Raw genomic sequence first — 22,916 nt, 5'->3', positions numbered from 1 at the left:
GCACGGGCGGGGGCGCTCGTATGTACAATTACGCTCGATCGTTCCTACGTGGTCGCTCCTACTCCCTACGATTCGCCGATGCCCCGACATCGTCCGTATATTCGCACCCTCAGCGCGGTGTACCGCCAGGCTCAGTTTTGTCTCCTCTGCTCTTCATTTCGCCAAGTGCGTCGTTCAGTACGCCCGCGAAACGTTAACCTCCATTCGCTGTACTATCTATGGAAATGACATAACCATCTCGTCTTATCTAGGCTCACCGGGACACATACAAGACTGCCTAATGGACGCCCTTGCTACCGCTTCGGCTGCCGCCTAAAGAATCGGGATTTCTTGCTCACCCACTAAATCTGCTCTCCTCCTTGTCCACCATCTGCCATGGCCACCCCCTCCCCTAGCACTACTACTGAATCGTCATCCCATTCCTCTAGTGAATCCCATAAAAATTCTCCGCCTCCACATCCAAACCGATGGCGGAGCTTTTTCCGCGATCCGGCACATTTTCCAGCTAGGGGAACAAATTCTGCACCTAATGCGTTGCGTCACTAACCGGGTTAGGGGCCTAAGCGAATCTTAACTTCTTCGTCTTTGTGACGCACTCCTATCTCGCTATCGCTATCAGCTCCCTTATTTAACTTTTCGCCAACAGGACTTGAATCGCCTTGACGCATTTGAACGCAAAGCAACAAAAATTGCTTTGGGCCTCCCAATCAGTGCCAGCAACGACCGCCTAGCTCGGCTGGGCGTCCACAACACTACAGAACAGATTATCTTGGCTCACCGTCGCAACCAGTAACTTCGCCTGAGCACCACCACTCAGGGACGCTACAACCTGGCCTATGTCGGCTTCTCTGTATCCACGTCCCCCTCCACCAACTCTACGGCACTTTCGTCATCCTGCGCGGCACTTATACGCATCGTGCCATTACCTCGCAACACGAATGCCTGTACACAGGCACAATGCCGCGTTGCTAGAATCCGCTATATCATCCGCACCCATCCAAACCGTCATTTCTACTACACGGACGCTAGCGTCTCCTCACTGGGCTCTGCCATAGTGGTTCTTTTGGGCAGCCAGCCAGAGAAGTCCTCTCGGTTACAGATCCTGCACTTGCTGAACTACATGCAATAGTAGCTGCTTGGCGCTATCTTGCGCCCAACACCCCGCACCTGCCTATGATTTTCATAGACTTCTTGGACGCCTGTCGCTTCTTATTACGCGGGGAACTTCGTGCCCCTCTGGCATACATTCTCCGAAGTAGCCGTAGTACACAAGTTGAAATCGTGTGGGTACCTGGTCACGCGGGACTGTCGGGGAACGAACGCGCTAACCGGCAGGCCTGTGATACTCTTCGCCAGGCTCCCGACTTCCCATGGCCAAGCTCACTGATTCCCGACCTCCTCCTATTTCTCTCCAGCCCCATCGACTTGCCCGCCGCGCTTTTCCGCTTTTACAACTCTATCTCGCGCACACGGCGTCCTCATCCGACAAGCCCAGACGGGCTCTCTCCTTTCTCCCACATGTATACATCTTCGCGTATTCGTGGAAGAGGCACCTCCGCGATGTCACAAGTGCGGCGGTATTCCCAAATAATTGAAAAAAAATATGGGGTTTTACGTGCCAGAACCATTTCTGATTATGAGGCACGCCGTAGTGGGGGGACTCCGGAAATTTGGACCACCTGGGGTTATTTAACGTGCACCTAAATCTAACTACACGGATGTTTTCGTGTTTCGCCCCCATCGAAATGCGGCCGCCCAGTGGCCCTCACACACTGTGGTCCTGCCCTCCTCCCCACCCTTCCCCAACGTCCACCAACCTATCCCCTACCCCTTCAGCTGCTTGGTTGACTCTCGCAGCATCATTGTGGACTCAGCGGCACTTGGCAACCTTCATCGCTGCAGCGATGAAAGGCGTGCCCGGCGGGACCCTGGACTGAGGGACCATCTCCACAACGGCTACTCGTACTTTTTATTTAATAAAGCGTATCAATAAAGTGTATAATCCTGTTGAGCGCTCTGCAAGGCCGTCGGTACCGCTGGACTGCCTTTGCTGAGATGACCCGGTGGCAGAGGGGTGGTCGGTTCCGCCCGATTTGTCGGCAGGTCTCAGGGCGTTCTGCTTGGGATGCTTGGGCTGCTTGGGGCGACGGCGTATAAGGATCAGGGGGCGGTGGCCGGCGGCGAGATTGGCGGTGAAATCGGCGGTCTCCTCAGTCACGTCCTGGACTGACGTGGCGACGGTGAGCACGCGCAGCCATGGCACGAGCGCAGTCTTGGTCTCGAAACTCTCTCGCGATAGCCAGTGAGCCAGGTGCTGAAGCCAAATTACTTGTCAGCGCCTTGAACCGGGAAGCCTGGCTACTGCGGTGTCACCACACAACGCGAGCAAAAGAGAAAAAGAAAGAAAGAAAATGTGAACGAACATTTTTTTCACCGTAAGTAATGACGATAGTTCGTAAAAAACAATAAAGAGGATGAGATGCAGCCGGAAAGGCTTCGAAAACGATTGACATTGATTTAATGCTCGCGCAAAGCGGACATGTTGTAGAGGTTCACGACAATAAAGTAGACTTCTCCACTGAAGTTATCAGCGAGGCGACACACGCACACGCACACGCGCACGCACACGCACACAGAGAAAGAACAGACCCGACAGAAAAGCGGAGCAGACGAAATCAATAGGGCGGTTAAAAACATGACCATCTTATAAGGAGAATGAAAGAAAGAAAAAAATCGCAAGGAAAACCTCACAAATAACCTGTGCCTGTTCCAAGACAATTCACCCGTTTATATTTCACAGGAAAAGGCGACACACTCGGCCCCTCATAATGGGCTTAAATAAGTCTGCTTGACTCCCCATTTTCAACATACAAGTAGCTTAATTCTATCCCCACGTGAAGAGATCAATACGCGCGTTCGGCTCGAACTGTTACTTTTACTTGAAGCGAAACAATTCTTCGATTAACTTTCACAATTGGGTGGCTTAAGAGGACGGTCTTGTGCAGCTCCTCCACTCGCAAAAGTGCGTGGTAACAAGAGGTTAACGTAGAGGGTTGCCGGAAACTTCCATTAATCCTCTTTGCTTAGTCTGTGCTCCATATGGCACTCGTACGAGTGAGTGAAACTGGTATATTCGATGCCAGGTATCTATAAGCTAGTACAATGGCAATACAAGGTTCGTGGTATAACTTCTTTGCGCGTTATTACGCAACTGGGCTGCGTATCTTAAGCTGCTCTGGAAACATCTTTACCGTGAACCAGGCCCCAACATAGTCGCTCCAGACCCAATCTCTATTTTGAGGGAAATCAGCAGACACTTATTTTGACAGGACGGAGGGAAGACGACACTGCTGATACGCGTAGTCTTCCTTCCGTGCTGTCAAAATAAGTGCCTGTTGATTTCACGGAAAGTATGAGCCATTTAGCTCCGCTGAGAACCATCCTATGCCATCTCTATATCAACAGCGAAGCAGTCAAAAAGGTAACGACTTGCCTCAGCAAGGAAGCCATCTTGCCGAACACATGACTCTCTTCGCCCACGATGAACTGACGGTGGCGGCTCAGTTAAGTGTACTCCGGACTTGCGTCTGTGTCAGCGAGACAAGTGAAAAGAAAAAGCGCGCGACGGGCGGCGATAAGGAATTGGCACTGCTCGGGCAAAAGTGCTGGCATGTTTCCCTGTGTAGAACAGAGGCTCTCATTACCAGGTAATCTGCTGTTTAGATGGGCCATTAGCAATTTCTTAAAGCTGAAAGGAGGATATTGCCAATAAGCGGCGGCGCGAACTCGCGCACCATCGACCGGCACCTTAAATAAAGTGTACACTTGTAGCTTGGTGTCACGGAGCGGCATATTTTCGAATGGTTTGGACACTGATTAACGACACGCCGAATTACGAGCGTCAAAAACGTGGGCTCCTGACTGTGCAGCGTATAATGCATTCGACATCGACACGCCGAATTACGGGCGTCAAAAGCGTCGTGGCCACTCGGGGTGCCATCTGGATTCCAGACGCGACACGCCGATTACGGACCCCGAAGTGTGCGCGTACGGCCACGTGGTAGTGCCGGGCTCAACCTTGGCCCTTGACATTGGGAGAGAGGATAATCTGCGGTTCTTCGTCCATAGTGAAAGGGCGCGGCCAAGATTGTTGGGAGCTAAGAGAGCTGAATTCGGAGAAAGCTACATAGCGGCAGTTTCCCTACCTAGGGAACTAGGGGAAGGAGAGGCTATTTAAGCGCAGGTTTTGGGCCCTGCTGATTAGTCTAGAAGCTGATCCTGTAATCTGCGGAGAAGTAGTCAAGGAGCTAGCGCCGTCCAGTATCGCCTGGGCCGCCTAGCCGCGTCGGAACTCCAAGTAACTAGTTGACGTACGAGACGTCAAACCAGCGTCTGCAACGAAGTCCTCGGTAGTCCGCCTCAAGTTAGCTCAACCTGCTTGAGGGAAGTCGTCGGATCTAGACTCCCGGGAAACCCAGCCCAGCAATTCGCATCAACCTCGACAAGATCGGACCGCCAGCCTTCTTCGGGAAAGCTCTGTGCACCGACTTCACGGTCTATGGACTTGCTGCTGCTGCCCGGCCAAGCGTATGACACCATTTGTTTTCTTTTGAACTTTGATTGCTCTTGAACTTTGTTTTAGTGAAAACTGTTAAGTGTATTCTTGTGTATTTGACCCTCGCACTGTTTCATTTTTATATCTACTGTTAATCGCTCGTATTTATTTGTCCTTATCATTGTGTATATTAAGCTCAGGTGTGTTAGTCTGTCTTGTGTCTTTCTTTATTATTGTATTTTATTAACTTGTGTGTATTTATCAGCCTATAAATATCTTGTTTTTTTTTTGTTTACTCCCGACTCTGACTCTTTTCACTGTGCTCGCTTGCGTACGGAACGACCAACCAGCTTGTCTATCCCGTCGATCGACTTCGCGCCGACGACAAATCGGGGACAGCTGTGACACTTGGGTTATATCTCGACAACCACTCTTTTCGTATGCGAACTTTGTCGTAAAGACTTGATGCTTTCGTACCTGGCACCCAGGAAGAATGTCGATGTCCGGTTCTGGGCGTTATCCCTGAGGCCGCAAATCTCGCTGTTGAAGAAAGAAGAAAGGAATCATTTACGAAATATAGGTCAGCCAGGCATCAGGATGCGATTAAAATTTGCTTATATATATCTGTTTTGGGACGGTATGCGACCAGCTTTTCCGAATATGGTTATATTTCGTAATGTTTTTTGCCACGTTGGTTGTGTATCCAGGCAAAATAAGGGGAATGCGGGAGATGGCGATTCAAGACGATGAGTAACACGAGAACAAGGTGAGAGCAGGAGCCAACGATTCGACAAGTGGACTTTTCTTCAAGGCGACATATGGTCTCCTCGGCACAGTATATATAGGTAGGGTTCTTCGAAAGGGGAGAGAAGGTAAGGCGGGTGAGTGAGGTAACGAGCGAGAGTGTGTTAGCGGCGAGGGTGTAGAATTGAAAAGAAATATAATGCACTACTGATAGTCGGTGGAGGAGTTTGAGGCAGCGCCGTGTGTTAGGAGGTTGACGTGTCCCATGGCAGGTTCCTCTTTTCATTCAAAGGTTCTGGACAAGGGGGGGATCTGCTCCGATGGAGGTCAGTGAACTAACGTGTATGACAGGGAGAATAAAAGTATACTTTTATTCGCGCGGACACCGTTTTTATTCGAACACCATTTTTCCTCTGCTATAGCAGAGGAAAAATGCTGTTCAGGTGCACAAACAAAAAAATGGTAAAGCAGAGGGGGGGGGGGGGGGGCGTAGATATATAGATATAATAAGGACGAAAGGAGTGAGTGAAAGCAAAAGGAGGTTGGAATATTATTGACAATCGAATAACAAAAAAAGACCAACTAAGCAACTCAATGAACAATAACTAAGTGCTGTTTCCTATGCTTTTCAATTTATCTTAGCGAATAGATTCTAAAGCTCCCTTTGAAATGTTCATGCCTATTGGTTGCAATGTATTGAACTTATGAATGAGGTACGATTCTCTATATTTTCTGTCTCGCCCAGGACGAAAATTTCACTGTAGTATGTAGAGTTTAAGCTCATCAAAGTTATGACCTGATTGGTTGAAATGCTCGGCAACGGCTTTGGGAAGCTTTTTAGCTGTGTTCGCGCGATGTCCGTTTAGCCTGATGTTCATTGATGGTCCCGTTTCACCGATATATTGCTTCTTACAGAAAGCCCCTTTAGAAGAACCCTACATATATTTACTGTGCCGAGGAGAGCATATGTCGCCTTGAAGAAGACAAGTCCACTTGTCGAAACGTTGGTCCTGCTGTCACCTTGTTCTCGTGTTACTCATCGTTAGTTGTGTATAACACACACAAACACATATACACGCACAGCTTCGTTCTTAAGACGCCTTGATTACCTCTGTTCTGATAGCCATTCATGATAGGCAGCACCCATCGTTTACTGTGCGCTGCTATTCCGGATCACCCGATTCGTCATCATTGTAGCTGCAGCAGACACTACTTAATACATTTCACTGCTGCTGACATGACTTTTAGATCTCGCAAAACATTTTTGTATGCTACATGTAGGCAGTGATCGATGTATCGGACTGCTGCGTGTTAATTTGTATTGTTAATATTCTGCGGATTTAGGTGCCGAATCACGATCTGATTAGGGAGGCACGCCATAGTAACCCCGGGGGGGCTCCGGATTAATTTTGACCACTTGGCATTCTTTAACGTGTACCCAATATACAGTACACGAGTGTTTTTACATTGTGCCCCGGAATGGACTATGACACTAACGCGCACCGACAGTGAACGCTTCGGTGGTCTCAGCACTTCGACGCCTCGATGCCAGCATTCGAAGGGACGCTGGCATCAAGAAGCACTAGCAACGCGTTCTCGCAGAAGCACTACTAGGTGGCGTTCACCGTACTCAGCACAGCGGAGCGTGGCCTCCGCAATTAGCTCTGAAAATGTTTCTGAAGTTGATCGCGGAGGCTGCAATTACGACGTGCTGTACGCGCTGATTTGACTCGGTGACGATTCAGTTACGTGCTTTGTATTGCGCGTTGTATTAGTGCGTCAGTTACGTGCTTCGTCTTTCGCGTTGTGCTAGCGTGTGCAGCGTAGTGCAGCTTCCATATGCACGACGGTTGCTCATGGTCATCGACGTTGGTAGTCGTGATGGAGGAGACGTGCCACCAGGCGTCAGCGTGGGTGCATCAACGCCTAAGGGCGCTTTAGCCACAAAACACCAATAGACATTATATAGCAATGTGCAATAAACATTACACTACTTCTGTGAAGACACGTTTCACTTTCGTGTTCTATACCGATTCCTATATAAGAGGGATCAACCACATTTTTTTAAGTTCTGCCCCTAACGTGCTGCGGCCGCAGCAGCTGGGAATGAGCCCGCACCTCGAGCTCCGCAGCGCAGTGTCATAGCCACTGGACTACCGCGGCGTCTTAGTTCTCTTCAAAATGTCGTATCCAACAGTTCTTGGAAAAGTTTTGGGCAAGAGCTGTTGATGACGTCGTGAGGTTGTCTGGACACGTATTTGTCGCACAACGTATGTTCTTGCACGGGAATCATGAGACTGATTTCTTGCCGGCCATTGCAGGCTTTTGTTTCACATTTGCCGTATCGCGAGTCCTTGCCATAATTTGTATAGTGGACTTGTCACATTGCTAGGACATTCGTGCTACACTGTAATGCTGGCGTTAAGCACCAAATATGGATGGATTTGTAGAGAAAGTTACATGGTTGCCTATCTATGAGGGTGGGACGAGAATGGCTTCAGCGTTGGTGCTCTGAGCGGTGCCAACATTGTGCTCAAGTGCTGGACAGAAAACAGTCTGACAGTTATTGTGCTCATTCTGAACGGTGGCCTTTCGTATGTTGACACAAGGGGCGCTTTTATTAACATCTTAGCGTACAAGATGACACTGCTGATTACGGATCAACAGAAGCTTCCTTACAGGGTAATTTGTTTATTTTTTTGTTCGCATGGAACGTATCGGCGCAATTCGGCCTCTTTAGGCAGGCTACTTAGTAGACGGACGTTACTTGCACGACGAATCGCAATGTCCAGGTAACTAGTTCTTGTTCTTGGTTTTTTTAAGGTAACATAATCAAAATTGAAGCTGAGCAGTAATGTAGTCCACGTCTGCTTGGCAGAAATAACAAAGTTAGCCCAACATTCCCAGATATCCGTCCTTAAAATACGCTAATGAATACTTTGGCGGTGGCTCATATTACAGTTTCCCAAAGCCGCCTCCCCACCCACAACTAAAAAAGTGCCAATAAAAAAAACACAACGTGTTTTTGAAGTCTTCAAAACGTAACAAATAATGTTATGTATTTCTTCGCACAAGCACCAACACCCGCTTTGTGGCCTCTTATCTCTTCAGGGGGTTGGTGCCTCTAATCCTTGCTAAATAATCTGACATCGTGTCTCCCCTTAGTGGGTGAGCACAATTGTTCTAGTAAAAAGGCAGGCAAGCAAAACGAAAATGGTGGTCTTCAACGAGAATGCTGCTGTTGCAGTAAATGAGTTCAGAGCCGAAGGAATTGCTGCAGCCTACTGCCTTTTTTTTGTTTCACATTTACTGCCAGATTAACGGGCACCATTTTCCAGCCCACCTCTCTCTGACCGCCTGTTATCGCGCTTCTGGATACTCGACAGTGTGCGAAAACAAAAAGAAAAACAAAGCAAGAACATGGCGTGGTTTCCAAATCACTGTGGACTCGCTCAGAGTGCAACTCTTTGCTAAGTGGCCATTTCTGGCCGGCATTCCGTTGTCACAGGTCACGCACGCTCCTTCTAAATAGAATAATGCTTGGCAACTTAACTGCTTAACAATATATATATATATATATATATATATATATATATATATATATATATATATACGCAGATTCAACGCAAATCCTAGAATCCATGTGAAGCTTTCGTTAAGCGGTTAATTCAGCGCAATAAATTTGCCCATTTCATTGTTGCGTTTTTGGCCTAAAGGAATCTAGCGCGCGCACATGTGGCCTGTCGCACCCGTTTTACGGAATCTGACACACAGAGCTTTAGTTGGCGTTGCCAACGAAAGGAGTATGCGTGCTATTAGTTTCACTGAGAATGCGTTTCGTGTTCGAGAGGTGTTCAGGAATCAACCCGATCTGCCAGAGTGAATTACCCTGCTTGATGGTTTGGTAGAACTGAGGAAGTTTTAATACCTGTCAGCCACAAAAAAGCCTGATGTATTCTAACATTGTGCGATTGCCTGTTCAGTAAAAGAAAGGCAATAACGAGACAAAAAACGGTATTGTGGTATAAATAGAGAATCAGGCTGTTGAGGTGGGGACAGAGGTTCGATCACACCATCGGGCACGTAATTAAATATTTTGTTAATCTTGAGCTAATCAGCAAGAGAACAGCATCTGCACCCAGCAGCCACGGTCAGGAAAGTCCGGTAGAGTCCACCATGAAAGCTTTGCTTTAAAAGTGAAGAAGTTAACTTGAAAGTCTGTGTCTTTAAATGCAGTTCAACAGTGTAACGAAGCAACGTTTGCGGGTCATCAGAAATCTCGAATATTCGTGTAGAATACCGTCTTGTTCATAGTGAACAAGACGGTATTCAACACATGCGATAGGTAGATAGTGAAAGATCCGCATTGAGTAAAAAAAAGAGAAATGTTATAAATTGTTCGATCTTACATTAGTCTAATGGGGAACATTTTAAGATTTTGTAGTGTCGCTAAATATAAATACTTCGCGCATCGGGATTGTGTGATTCCAACTCCATTTCGGAATCTCGGGCTCCCACAGTTCCATTCTCATTCCGTTTGCAAGACTGGTGCCACCGTTTCTTTCCGGCTGTTCGAAAAATGTGGAATGACTCCTTAACCATTCCAAGGGACACCCATAACTAGTACGCCAATGCATTGATTTAGCAGATTCGGAGGACAATATCTTGGAAGTGGTGACAGCCATAAGATTTATGCAAGTAACCGTGACTTCACTACGGCTCGAATTCAATTTCACTATTACAATGTGTGACCTATTGTGAAAAATTGTAAACGTTAGTGAATACGTTTAATTAGCTACCTGAACATTGCGTTTTCTCATGCAGGTAATTTTAGCCTCTACCATAAGTCTACCAGAAAAGGCGGAAAACGTAATTAGTCATAGACGAATAAAAAATAATACTGTTTGAATAATAATCATAATAAATTCTAATAATACAAAATAATAATAAAAAAAGCATGTGGCATATAGGGACGGCGATCGTTTATCTGGCGATGGCGACTAGCGCGTCAAGAGAGACGCGCCTTTGCTGAAACGGAATACGTCATGCTATGTCACACCAACGACTGGTGAATGCACAATGGAACAGCTTTTGATCAACTGTAGCATTAAAAAGCAATCTCGACATTGTGGAGCTCCGGACCCTTGCTCGCTTGCTCAGCAGGCGTTCACACGCTGTAACCAAGCTTTCCGGGCTTAATTAGTCACCACGCCTCTGTTGTTTCCGATGTTTTATTATAGCTCTCCAATTGCACGGGGTGCGTGATCAGGCGTTTTACGAGGCCAACAGACAACGAAGCCATGAAAGGCTCTGGGGAATTGAAGTTTAATTAAAATGTTCAGTGAATTAGGAATGAGAGTTAAATCTGCGATAAGCTTCATGTTCTTAAAGGGGAAGGGAAAGAAGAGAACTTTTCGCTGGTGAGTGCCGAACCGACCACCTCCGCATGCTCTACCATTTGAATCTGGACGGGAATTGCCTGCTCCTGATGACTACGTGATAACTGCGGTTGAAAGGGCGTTACACATGCACCGCCCCAGTCGTTAATGGTGCCGGCTATGTCTGCTCGCATGACAAGATTTAATGCACATGTCAGTCGTGAGCAATATGAAAGGAAACGCCTAATTTGGTTTTAAACGACGATTACTCGTGATGTGTGATGTGGAATGTGACATGGGAATATCGACCAAGTAGCTCGCAACTTTGAACGTTCATTGTCATTGAACAATTTTATGGGAGACGTGTGTGGTTAGCCATTACGGCCTCCTGAAAGCGATTTTTTTGCTCCCCTTCATAGAGGACGTGCATACGTTGTTTAAAAGAGTAGAAAAACATTTTCCGCTTACCGTTGCTTTGATGTGTTCAAATTTCGCCGAAACATCGTATTTTATGGTGCGGATTGTTCTTTAACAGTTACTTGCCGGGTTTTTAAAAAGAATACTCAAAGTTGTCTTTGTTTATGGCGAAGCTAGCTGCTGCCAAGGCTGCGCTATAGCATAAACTTATGCTGTCGCCTGTCGGAGCTGCGGAAACCACCCGTTCCGGGATTGTTGTCGCGGTTGCCCGCTCCTCAAACACGCGACAACCCTCCTAGAAAAGCTACTTTGCGCACCTGCCGATAGGCGATGGCACAAGTTTATGCTTGTGCAGTCTTGGCAGCAGCTAGCTTCCCCATAGACGAAGGCAACCTCGATGTTTTTTCCTTGAAAACCCGGCAATTAACTGTGCAAGTGTTACATTGAACGCTCGGACCAGTAAAATGCTATCTTTCCGCGAATTTCGAGCAAAACAAGAGCAGCGACAAGCACAAATTCTTTTTAAAAAATGATTTTAACCGAAATATACATGCCCCTGTATTGCTCGAGGAGGCGCATCACTGATCCCAAGAAAGTGGACGGAGGGACTGCCAGTCACCGTAGCTGAACTGGTATAACACTGAACGCGTCATGCGGAGGTCGTGGCTTCGGCTGCTAAGTTGTGCGCTTGGTCCTTTAACATTTCTTCCAGACGCGAGGCGCGGACGCACGGCAATCCGTGACCGACGTTCCTATTGTCTTGCTCATTTAGGGGCGTTGTCCCTTACGAAAATGAGTATTGAATTTCCGTTGTCGATTTGTTTAAGTATCATTGATTCCTATGGAAATTCTATGAAACTCCAACACTCAATGAGCCAGCACAATGAGATTTCATTAAAAATTCTGTTGTGCATTGCTCAATAAGTTTTCTGTTGACCAATTTCCATGGATTTCTCGTTGAATTTTCTCACTTAAGGCACGCGATCCAATGAAGGAAGCCAGGCATCCTGGCTAACTGTCTGCTTTACGTTCGGATATGCGCTTCCATCGTAGGCCGAAGATTGCCATTCTTTAATTTTTGAGGTCACTCTCCCACCTCCCTCCAATTCCCCCCCCCCCCCCCTCCGTCTTACGCATTGGCGGATCCAGAAGACAGACCCTGCGGCAGAGCAGTGAAAACGTTGTCCGTGTTTACTTCTCTCCGCCCACGTGTAGCCTCGCGCAGTAAGCACATACTTCAGGATGACGCACCAACTTCCCCAAACTTACGTTTTCTGCTGTCCACGAACTAACCACTTAGCGGCTCATTTGTTGCGCTAATACCCCTCATCAGTTAATTACTATGACTGGCAACAGCATGCCTTGCTTCAGGCCTTGCTCAATGCATGCAGAAACAGACAGAATACTAACAGATGACCGGTTTTTGAACTTGTGTTTCGAACCTATTATACGTCGATGTATGGATCCCACTGGTGTATACTAAAATGTCTATTACGTGGCATCGCAAGCTATCACGCGGATACAGAGCCAGCGGAAAGGCGACCTCGAGTAAATTTGCAGTATACAATGCGGCAAGATATGCAACAAAATGCAGTGCGATTCACAACGCCGATTAGCGGAGGTCGTGCGACCAGCCAAAATGATGATGATGATTATATTTATCGGCATCAAAAACCTTTGAAACAGGGCGGAGAGAAATGTCACCTAGCCTGCTTGATTTATTCGGGATTTACAACATCTGTAAATGGCGATTCGACTCATGGAGACTCATGTTCACAGCAGCAAGCGCGACCTGCCCATCGCTTCAACAAAACATTTCGCGATTGATGCCGTTCAAGTCTGCTCGCGATGTCATCGCCGCGTAAAATAATCTTCAGCGCATTGGTTAACCAGCTTTGCCACTGCGTTCGCGCGACTGAGAAATCAAGCACTAAGCGAATGAGCCAGAACAGTGGTGATTCGCGATCATTTGAGGCCAACTTGATCGAAGTGTGGCCTTCGAGATCTTGTGCGCTGAGGTAATCTCGAAGGCTGTGCCTAAGTGTCGTCCTCAACACTAAAGCATTGTTTTAACGTAGCCAATAGTCATTTGCACAAGGATGTATTTTATTGTATTACACTCTGTGTATAGCTGACAACATATAAAAAACTACCGAAGTTTTTGGAAAAAAAATTATGCTCGATGTTTTTTACCAAACCTAGCGAACTCTAAAAAAGTTAACAAGCAACATTGGTATATCATTTTTTTCTTGCCCCTCTTGCGTTTGTTTTTGTCGCCATTTTGCATATTTTTCTTGGTCTGCGTGTGCGCCATGTTTGTGTCGTGAGCTCTAAGCACGTGAGTGTGTGTTGTCATCTGCTGCTGCGCTATAAGGAACATTTTTGTCCAGAGCGTACAAGACGAAAAGCGGGATGTATCTATATCCCGTCCGTGCGTTGGCTGACGCGGAGGTATGCTACCGACTCGGCTGCGTGGACGCGGGCTTGAGGAAAGGAGCGCCGACTGACCCAACGATACTTTGACTCCGATAAGCACTTGTCTCGTGTTGTGTGTATAACTGATTTCCCAGCTGAATTGTGTTTCACGCCTGGTGCACGGCGCCAGTGTCAAGAAATTTTGTGCGGGGCCGGTCCGGTGTGCGTGTGGCGTGTTGCATTCGCCTTCCGCCGATGGAGCACCAAGGTGTGGGCATGTCGTCCGTTTAAGCTGAGCATTTAGCAGCCAGGCCTATTTTTCTGTACTGCAGTTCAAGCAAGTTTGTCGGAATCAGACCACTTAAATACTGAACTGCAACAAACCACTTAAACAGGGGCGCTTGTTAATGTGTTCTCATGCTAGTCCCTACCCGTTGCGCTGCAAGGTCGCGGGTTCAGCTCCGGCCGCGGCAGCCGGATTTCGATTGGGTGAAATGCTGAAACACTCGTGCTTAAATATACGTGCTCTTTAAAGAATATACGTGCTCTTTAAAGATCCCCAGGTGGTTAAATTTAATCCAGAGCCATACACTGCGGCGTGCCTTATAATGATATAATGGTTTTGGCTCGTAAAATCCCAGAATGTGATTGATCAACATAATGCTTGACCCTGTTTTAAGGGCTACTGTTGCAGCGGGGCTCATGCCACAGCCATTTATATAAACATCGAACTCCGTGTCCGTCTTTTTGTTGTATCGTTATAAAATATTCATACAGAAATGTCGTGAACGATGTCGTGTCATGTCTAAAAAAACAACCAGTTTGATCGTTCGCGAATGTAATGCTATCGTATTGTAAAAAAAAATAAATGCTCACAGCGCATGGGATCGATGCCACCAGTTTCCCTCCCATCACTGGATATCTTTTTCACGTCGCAAAACTATTTCTACGAAATTATTTTTGTGCTGTTTATAACTTGAAAACCAAGATTTTACTCGTGGCGTATCATAGAAAAAACACGCTGATCAGGTGTTACTATAAATATATTCCTTCGCGCAAAAAAAGGAAAATAAGATCTGTGAAAGTATGCAAGCCAGAGAGAGAAAATATGCAAGTCGGAAGACTGACAAGAATTGCGACTTTTATGTACTCGGCGCAGAAAAGTGCCTTTAGCCGATGTCATATTGTCAGACATTTCTTTTTGAGTTCTTTAAATGTTCTGCGAAAAACTTTCGGTAAAAAAAATTGGTTCTTGGTATTTCACTATATCTAAAACCTGCCATGAACAATAAAAATGTTCAACTGATTCATTCAGTCACATAGTAGCTGGTACCAACGAGCACTTACTTAAATAAGCATCAAGTGCTTATATACATCTTTTATCCTTGAGGGCATTTGGTTCTGTAGCTTGCACAATACTCCGTTTATACAATTCTTTAAAAGTGGCATCCACAGCATCTAGAGAAAAGGGTATGGCAGTTGCTGGTGCCAACTTGCATAACACATGAGCAGCAGAAAACATTCTTATACCAACTGGTTAATGCTTTCTGTGAATGTAAAAAAGAATGCTTAAGACTGTTACCTGCATTTCTGAATATGCATACACACAGAATAAACTGTGGTTAGACAACAAGCCACACTTGAACATGCCCTTCCTCGTAAAAAGTTCCTGTGCACGTGCTCCATAATACTTGAGGGTGTGTAGGTGTTGAGGCCCTCTAGCAGCATTAAGTAAGGAACTGAATGACTCCGGCCAAGAAAAAAAAACACTGCAATAATGTTGTTCCTGTTAGCCTTTAATCCATGCCAGCTTTTATTAGGAATATTGAATGCTGTGGCATCTTAAAAAGAAATTACAATGTGCTCATAATGCTGATTTTTACGTTCCTTTTGCTGCTAGAAAAAAATAGCTATGGTAATTTATTTACAGGAGCTATACAGGAAGTAGTGCATTGCAAACAGAGGCAATATTTTCAAATATGCTTTGCAAGACTTGTGTTGACATAGTGACCATATGTTAATTTTTTGAAGGTGTAATTTGTGATAAGCATTTAGGCAAGAACACAAAAATATTAGAGGCCTCTTGTGGATGATAAGAACATCAAGCTAGTTTAATCTGCATAGAATTTCACTTATTGCATATAAGCAGTTATTTCATAGTTCACTGCATAGAAATTCATTGACGATCCTGTGTCACAACAGAGACATCACTCTTGCCACATTTACCATTGCTCGTTATACTGTTCTTATACCTTAAGCAGAACAATTTCACCTGCAATAAACCACAAAAGCTTAAGTACTCATATACCTTGCTTACATTTGTGGCTTAAATAAGCATGATCTTTCACTGCTTATGTAATTTGACGGTATATGTTGGATATCTTACTGATAACATATTTTGTTTTTCAGCACGAAGTTTCCAGGCGCAAGTGTTTCTTATATAAAAGACAGCCTGTTCTCTCACCTCACAAGGGAAATAAAATCAGTATATAAAAATGCCTTTTCATGTGCCTTTTTTGTTTTCCTGTTGGCTGCAGTTAACATTCAGCCTCACTGAGCCAAATCTTGCTGCTTTAGACCTTAATGGGATATATCCCAGTACAATGAAAATACAATGGAAATTCATCTTTGTCTAAATCCAATGAATATACAATAACGACCCAATAGAAAAACAACACAATAATACTACAATGTATTTCCAATGGATTCACGGTGGCCACTTTCCATGACTGCTCAACAAATCTACAATGAATACCAATAAAAATTCTACAACTTTTATGTTGTTGGTGGCACAAAATATCAATGGAAAACGGATGGAATTCCAACACATTTTTTGTAAGGGGTTGGTGACGAAAAAGTATGTCCATCGTGTAGATGCACTGTCAAAGTCATAGATCTCCACGAGATTAGGTGGTGGACAGCAATGCGCATGCGCGGCGCACGTACCGTGCCAGGGTGAGTCGGGTGGTGTGCCAGCGAACGTCCTGTTCGCGCAGACGGAGCGCGCGCACCAGCCTCACCTCGGCTGGCCAACTACCAAGGCAGAACAGCTCGCGGTCACTGTCATTACAGCTGACGGCTGCCACCTTGGAGCTGCAACACAGGTCACAGACACACTGGCTATGATCTCACCGATCTCGCACTACATAGTTTGCCTCTGCTTATTACGTGCAGCACTGTATAAGTGCTAGTCAGTGTGCTGGTGTTGTCGGTATGAAATGGCAGCGGAAGGCTACTATAAGATGCTGTTATATAGCCGCACGAAGCGACGAAAAAGTTTGGTTATGTCTAGCAGAGATCTAGAGGCCTCGGGAACTTACTTATTTGGAATGATCTGCTGGAATTCGACCGGCTTGGGTTCCGTGTACAATGACAGGAGCGGAGTCCATGGAGTTGCCTCAGTCATCGTGTAGATGCGGTCTTCCTGCATGCACATAGGCAACAATGTTAGCCGTGTATTCGTCACAGCAGCGTAGTTCGTGGTACGAGATACGCCGCGAATGTTTCAGCGTGGAAATGCGTCCAGATATTGAACTGCAGTTTGTGCAGGGATCGCGAAGCGCCAGAAACGCCACGTATACTGATTGTACGCAGTTCTTTCAGAGTGTGAGCCGACAAGTATGTGGGACGTGCCCCGAACTGCAAATTTTGAAAAACGTTAAAACATACAAACACGGAGCTTCACCGCCAAGTTAACAGCTTTGACGCATATGCAAGAGTTTTATTATCATTATTATATTTATTTATTTTGCTAAGTGGCAGCAGTGAGAGTGTATAGGAGAAAGAAAAAACAAAGGAAAATAGAAAACATTTTTGCGGTTTAGTATTAAGAAGCCCAACTTACAAAACAAGCGAATGCCGGTGTTTGAAGTTACAACAGCAAGCACCGAATTGTTCATTACTCTCCAAACAGCGCAGGTTAGCAGATCGTATACTTTCAAAAGCGAATGACATTAGCGGATAGACAACGCAGCACATTTTTTTCTTCTCTCGGAGCGGTATTATGGAGCGCAGTACCTCGTGCTTGGTAATGACGAGGCTCCCTGAAGCTGAGCTGCTGCAGCCAGCCGCGTCGTGCCGACAGCGGGGGCGGAACCGACCCTCGCCGAACCTCCACCAAGGGCTCAGCAGAAGAGCGCTCCGTCAAAAGCCAAGAGACTGCGGCGGCACCTCCGGTGCGCCAGCGCCGAATGGTCTTGGTGACCGACCGGTGGATGGTTGCTGCGACGCCGAGGCACCAATAAAACACTCGCACTACAAGCCATTATCAAGAAAGAGCGCGAGACATGTTTTAAGGAGACTATATACGACGGACACTGATCGGAAGAGCGCTCTTGCGAGTTTTTTATCGTCCCGAAATTAAAGACGGAGGATGCGAAAGCTAGATGTCTCTAAAGTAGCACTTGGCAGCCTGATTAAATCAAGCAGGCCAGATGGCTTTTTGTCACCGCCTGGTTTCAAGGAGATGGCAGTAAATCATCATCATCATCATCATCCTCATCGGGAATGTTTTGTCTGTTTAAAAAAGATAGGGTAAGATAGACGCAATAAGAAAAATAGCTTGGTGCCGCAATCCATCCCCCCCCCCCCGTTTCAAAGTGGACGCTCATGGCGTCCATCCATCCACCTGCTATGCACCCCTTTACCAGGCCACCAGACCCCCTCACCTCCCTATAGCCTGCCGTCACTGCGGGGCTTCTGATTTACATACACCTTATGAGAATGCCCCGTAGTTAAAAGACCGCTACCAGTATGCACCACTGCATCCCACCTCTCTGAACGATTGGCTCAATTCCCCCGAAGCAACATCTTTTTCTTCAGGATCACGTGGCTTATAGGCAATGACAATCTGAAAACAAAAGCTCCGGACTATTGGCTGAATAAACAATTCTCTCTGAAGCAGCGAGGATCGACGCTTGGGGGCCCAGCTGAGAAGCCGCGCTATTCATGGGCTCCGTAAATTTTCAACGATTGTGAGCGAAAATTCAAGACTCTAAACCGTACTTCGACGAAGAGAGACGTCGGAACATCACTGCCTTCGGAGAACGACAAGTTTTTGGCAGGAGGGCTCCTCTCTGGGGCACAGTAACGACTTTCTTGAGCCGCCACGCCGGAGGCCCAGCTAACCCTTACCTGGCATACGACGACACCGACCCGTTGCGCCGGCGGGTCTCCCACACCCTGGCCTGAGTGGAGACTGGGCCCCGCTCCGCCAAGGGCCAACACCGGCAGAGGACATGGACGTCGTCGGAGTGGAGGGAGACACAATCTCCCCTGAAGAATACGAGGATCCAGGATGGATGGCGGCACACACCCGCCGAAAATCTAGGACTAAGGAACGCTCGAGTATCGGCGACAGCTTAAGGAACGCCGACGAGACGCATCGGCTGGCAACGAGACGCGACAGCTGGTGCAAGCACGGAACGCCGGCTCCACGACAGCCACAGCTACCAGAGGAGGACTACAAGGTAGTCATTCGTCCCAGAGGAGGTTTTGACACGATGCAGAGCTCTGCGATTATAAAAGATGGCGTTCTGCGTGCAGCAGGAATAACTATAAAAGACGCGGAAGATATTCTTCGAGTGAACTCAAAGCAAAACACTTTCATCATGAGCACACCGAAGCTGGAAAACGCGAAGCGTTACAGTCAACTAAAAGAGATCCGGATTGGAACAGGCGTCTTTGGAGCAGCCGCGTATATCACGGCACCTGACAACACATCCAAAGGTGTTATAAGGGGAATCCCGGACTACGATGCACCAGAAGACAGAGGAAAGTCTTGTAAATCGAAGAAATCCGACAATTCTCCATGCGAGACGCATGGGCCGAACGGACTCTGTAGTGATAGTGTTCGAAGGCACTTACATGCCGTACTACGTGTACTATAGAGGCGCGGAATACCGCTGTGTGTTGTACCGAAAGAAACACGAGCTGTGCACCACATGCGGTCGCCTAGGACACCGAGAGGACGTCTGCCCGGCACCCAATACCAAGCACTGTAGAGGCTGCAGAATGCTGAATCCCACCGAGGACCACCAATGTGATGCGAGATGCTCTTTGTGCGGAAAGGGACACCTTACAGGGGACAAACAGTGCCGCGAGTGGTTCAAAACACCGTACCTACTGAAAAAAGGGTACTGGGAGCGTGTGCAGCACGAACAACAAGGGACCAAGCAACCGAGGGACGACTCCACACCCACCAAATCGTACCACCAAGGGAACCGCTCAAGCCATGAAACCCTCCGTACAAGACAAGACAACGCGACGCCGACGAGGGAAATTAGGAGAAGAAGCCGTTCCAGCTCCTTCCCAAGACTCCGGAAGGGAAACACAGAGGACATCGCCAGTCACGGTCTCCATCAAGAACCCAGTCCCGGTCCCCATCGAGGACGAGGAGACAGGCGTCACCACAAAAGACCACCAGCAGCACCAGAGGAACGCCAGCAGACGAAGGTGTAAAGGTGAGCTGGGCAGATACGGTCTCCTCTGCTCCGAGGGACAGGAATAGATCCGCTCTAGAAAAAGAAATCTATGATATTAGGAAAGCACTCGAGGGGGTCATTCGTGAAAACGCGACACAGAGAGAGGAAATCCGGCGCCTCCGCATAGAAAATAAGGAACTTCGTCAAAACAAAGGGCAAGAGGCCAATCCCCCGACAACTTTGGGAGGAGAACCAGCAGAATGCAAAATACTGAGGAATCTAGCACAGATGATATAACTGAGAGAATTGAAAAGATCGAGAGCATGATAACTAAACTGGCCGAAACCGTACAAAAACGGTATGTAGGCATACAAGTACCACTAGAAAAAATGCAGCAGATTATTGAAGGAATCGATTGTCGGGTTACAATGCTTGAGAACATGCAAAAAAGTGGACGCTCAACGGGAATAGGACCGATAAAAATCCACAAACACTACGATAGGCCTGCGGGGACCGACGTCACTAGAGCCCCCGGGGAACTAGTTCCCAGTAAACATGGCGTCACGTAATCATTACAAAATTTGGCAGTGGAAATGCAGGGGGTACCGTTGGAAACGGAGTAACCTTCAGCAGTTCCTAAATAACAAGGAGGCGCCAGACATCATTGCTATGCAGGAAACGGGAGGACCAGCCAAACTCTCCGGATATAAAACGTATGGTACTTCGAGCGAGAAAACGCCCGTCTCAACTCTAGTGAACAGAAATTTAGCGGTATCAACGCACGATACAGGGGTTTTAAACGTGGACCACGTCCTGATCGAGATAATCCCTAAACGCAACATCAGGGAAGTTTTTTCGTACTAAATGTTTATAGCAGCCCTAGAAGCAACAAGATGAGGTTTGGAGAGTTAATTACACAAACACTAACTATAGCTAATCGTCAGGCAGTGGTAATACTCGGAGACTTTAATGCTCCACACCAGTGCTGGGGGTACAAAAACGACACCGCGAAAGGCAGGAATCTATGGCTTGAGGCGCAAAGAGCCCACCTAACCTTAGTAACGGACCCACAAACACCCACCAGAATAGGCAATATCGTCAGCATCGATACTACGCCAGATCTAACATTTATCAAAAACATGCCTGATGCCCACTGGACAAACACCCAGGAAAATCTTGGGAGTGGCCATTACATTCTTGAGACAGCAACGAAGGCCGGCCCCCCGCGAAGGAAAGGAAAATCCCTCACCATTGTAGAATGGGACCTTTTCCGACAAATACGGGCGGAGGAAACAAACGAAGATGGCGACACAATTGAGGATTTTGAGGTCTGGACACAGAAACTCCTCAATAGTGTAAAGAGAGCCACAAAGAATATACCAGACGAGGCAGACGAGGCTAGGCTAGAACAAGCAGATGCAAAATTGCTACACTTATGGGAATCACGGAACAGCATAGCAACACGATGGAAACGGAAACGGCTCAATAGAAATCTTAGGCGGAAAATGGCCGAACTAGAGAGGGAAATCGAGAAACACACAAATAGATTGACGCGGCAAAACTGGGAAGCTACGTGTAACAGAATGCAGAGAGAAGTAAACTCGGCAAAAACATGGGATATACTACGGCACTTGATTGACCCTGAAAATGGCAAAATTGCACAAAGGCACAACATCAATAAGCTAACCCACCAATATGCAGGTACAGAAACAGAATTACTGCAAGAAGTCCAATCACTATACATAGGCGACCTTGTGCAGACTCCCTTACCGCACTATACTGGAGAGGAAAACCTTGAATTGGACATGCCTACTACGGAAGCAGAAGTTAGACAGGCGCTGCAGGACCTGCGCCCGAAATCCGCCCCGGGTCCCGATGGTATCAGCAACAAAATGCTACGGAATCTCGACGATCCCTCTATAAAGGCGATTACCCAATACATGAACGACTGCTGGGAGAAGGGGGCTATACCTCAACTATGGAAAACAGCGCATATAGTCATGATCCTTAAACAAGGAAAAATGCTGAAGTTAGAAAATCTACGACCAATATCATTAAGATCGTGTGCGGGAAAACTAATGGAACACGTGATACTCACGCGTCTAGTAAGATACATGGACGACAATAACCTCTTCCCGCACACGATGATAGGCTTTCGATGTAAACTTTCCACACAAGAAATCATGCTTCAAATCCAACACCAAATTATAGACACAGCCTCAAAAACAAGAGTCAACAAAGCCATATTAGGCCTAGATCTTGTAAAAGCTTTTGACAACATTACACATGAAGCTATTTTAGGAAACCTCCAAGGATTAGGAGTTGGGAAACGGGCCTACGAATACATTAGAGACTTCCTATTAAACAGAAAGGCCCGAACTACGATCGGAGACATACATTTGGACTATATAAAACTAGGGAGCCGAGGAACACCACAGGGATCGGTTCTCTCGCCACTACTCTTCAACGTGGCCATGATCGGCCTCCCGGAGAAGTTGAACACAGTGGATGGGCTACATCGTAGTTTATACGCTGATGATATCACGCTGGGGTCACAGGGGGCAGCGACGGATACATCGAGGCTACCCTCCAAGAAGCAATACGCAGAGTAGAGGAATATGTTGGCAGTAGGGGCCTTCAGTGCTCACCACAGAAGTCGCAACTCTTGATTTACCATCCACAAAGAAGCAGCCGTAAAGACAACAGCATATCCCAAATACGACTAAGCGCGGGGGACCAACAAATACCAGCAGTTGACAGTATTCGGGTACTAGGCATGCGGATACAAGCAAAGAGGCGAAATACTGAAACGATAAAGGCTTTAGAAAGAGGGACGCAACAAACAATGCGCCTGATCGCAAGAATTGCAAACCGGCACAGCGGGATGAAGGAAGCCAACCTAATTAAGTTAGTACAGGCTTTTGCTATTAGCCGAATAGTATATGTGACTCCTTATCTGAACCTCCTCATGGCAGAAAAAGCAAA

The 22,916-nt window shown here is 46.8% G+C and overlaps 1 protein-coding gene and 1 long non-coding RNA gene across 2 annotated transcripts in view; both read right to left on the bottom strand.

Moving 5' to 3' along the window:
- The window catches only part of LOC119440990 (uncharacterized), a 360,528-nt gene that overhangs the window by 193,629 nt on the left and 143,983 nt on the right, over positions 1-22,916 (bottom strand). The window lies entirely within an intron of this gene.
- The window catches only part of LOC125943066 (uncharacterized), a 94,024-nt gene that overhangs the window by 54,259 nt on the left and 16,849 nt on the right, over positions 1-22,916 (bottom strand). The window contains exon 2 of the long non-coding RNA XR_007465527.1: positions 5,033-5,095. This is a non-coding gene — a long non-coding RNA (uncharacterized LOC125943066). The remainder of the gene's footprint in view (positions 1-5,032; positions 5,096-22,916) is intronic.

This window comes from Dermacentor silvarum, chromosome 2 (genome assembly GCF_013339745.2).
Source record: "Dermacentor silvarum isolate Dsil-2018 chromosome 2, BIME_Dsil_1.4, whole genome shotgun sequence".
Taxonomy (NCBI): Eukaryota; Metazoa; Arthropoda; class Arachnida; order Ixodida; family Ixodidae; genus Dermacentor; species Dermacentor silvarum.
Note: the sequence above shows the minus strand (reverse complement) of the source record. Positions and strands in the feature narration are given on the sequence as shown.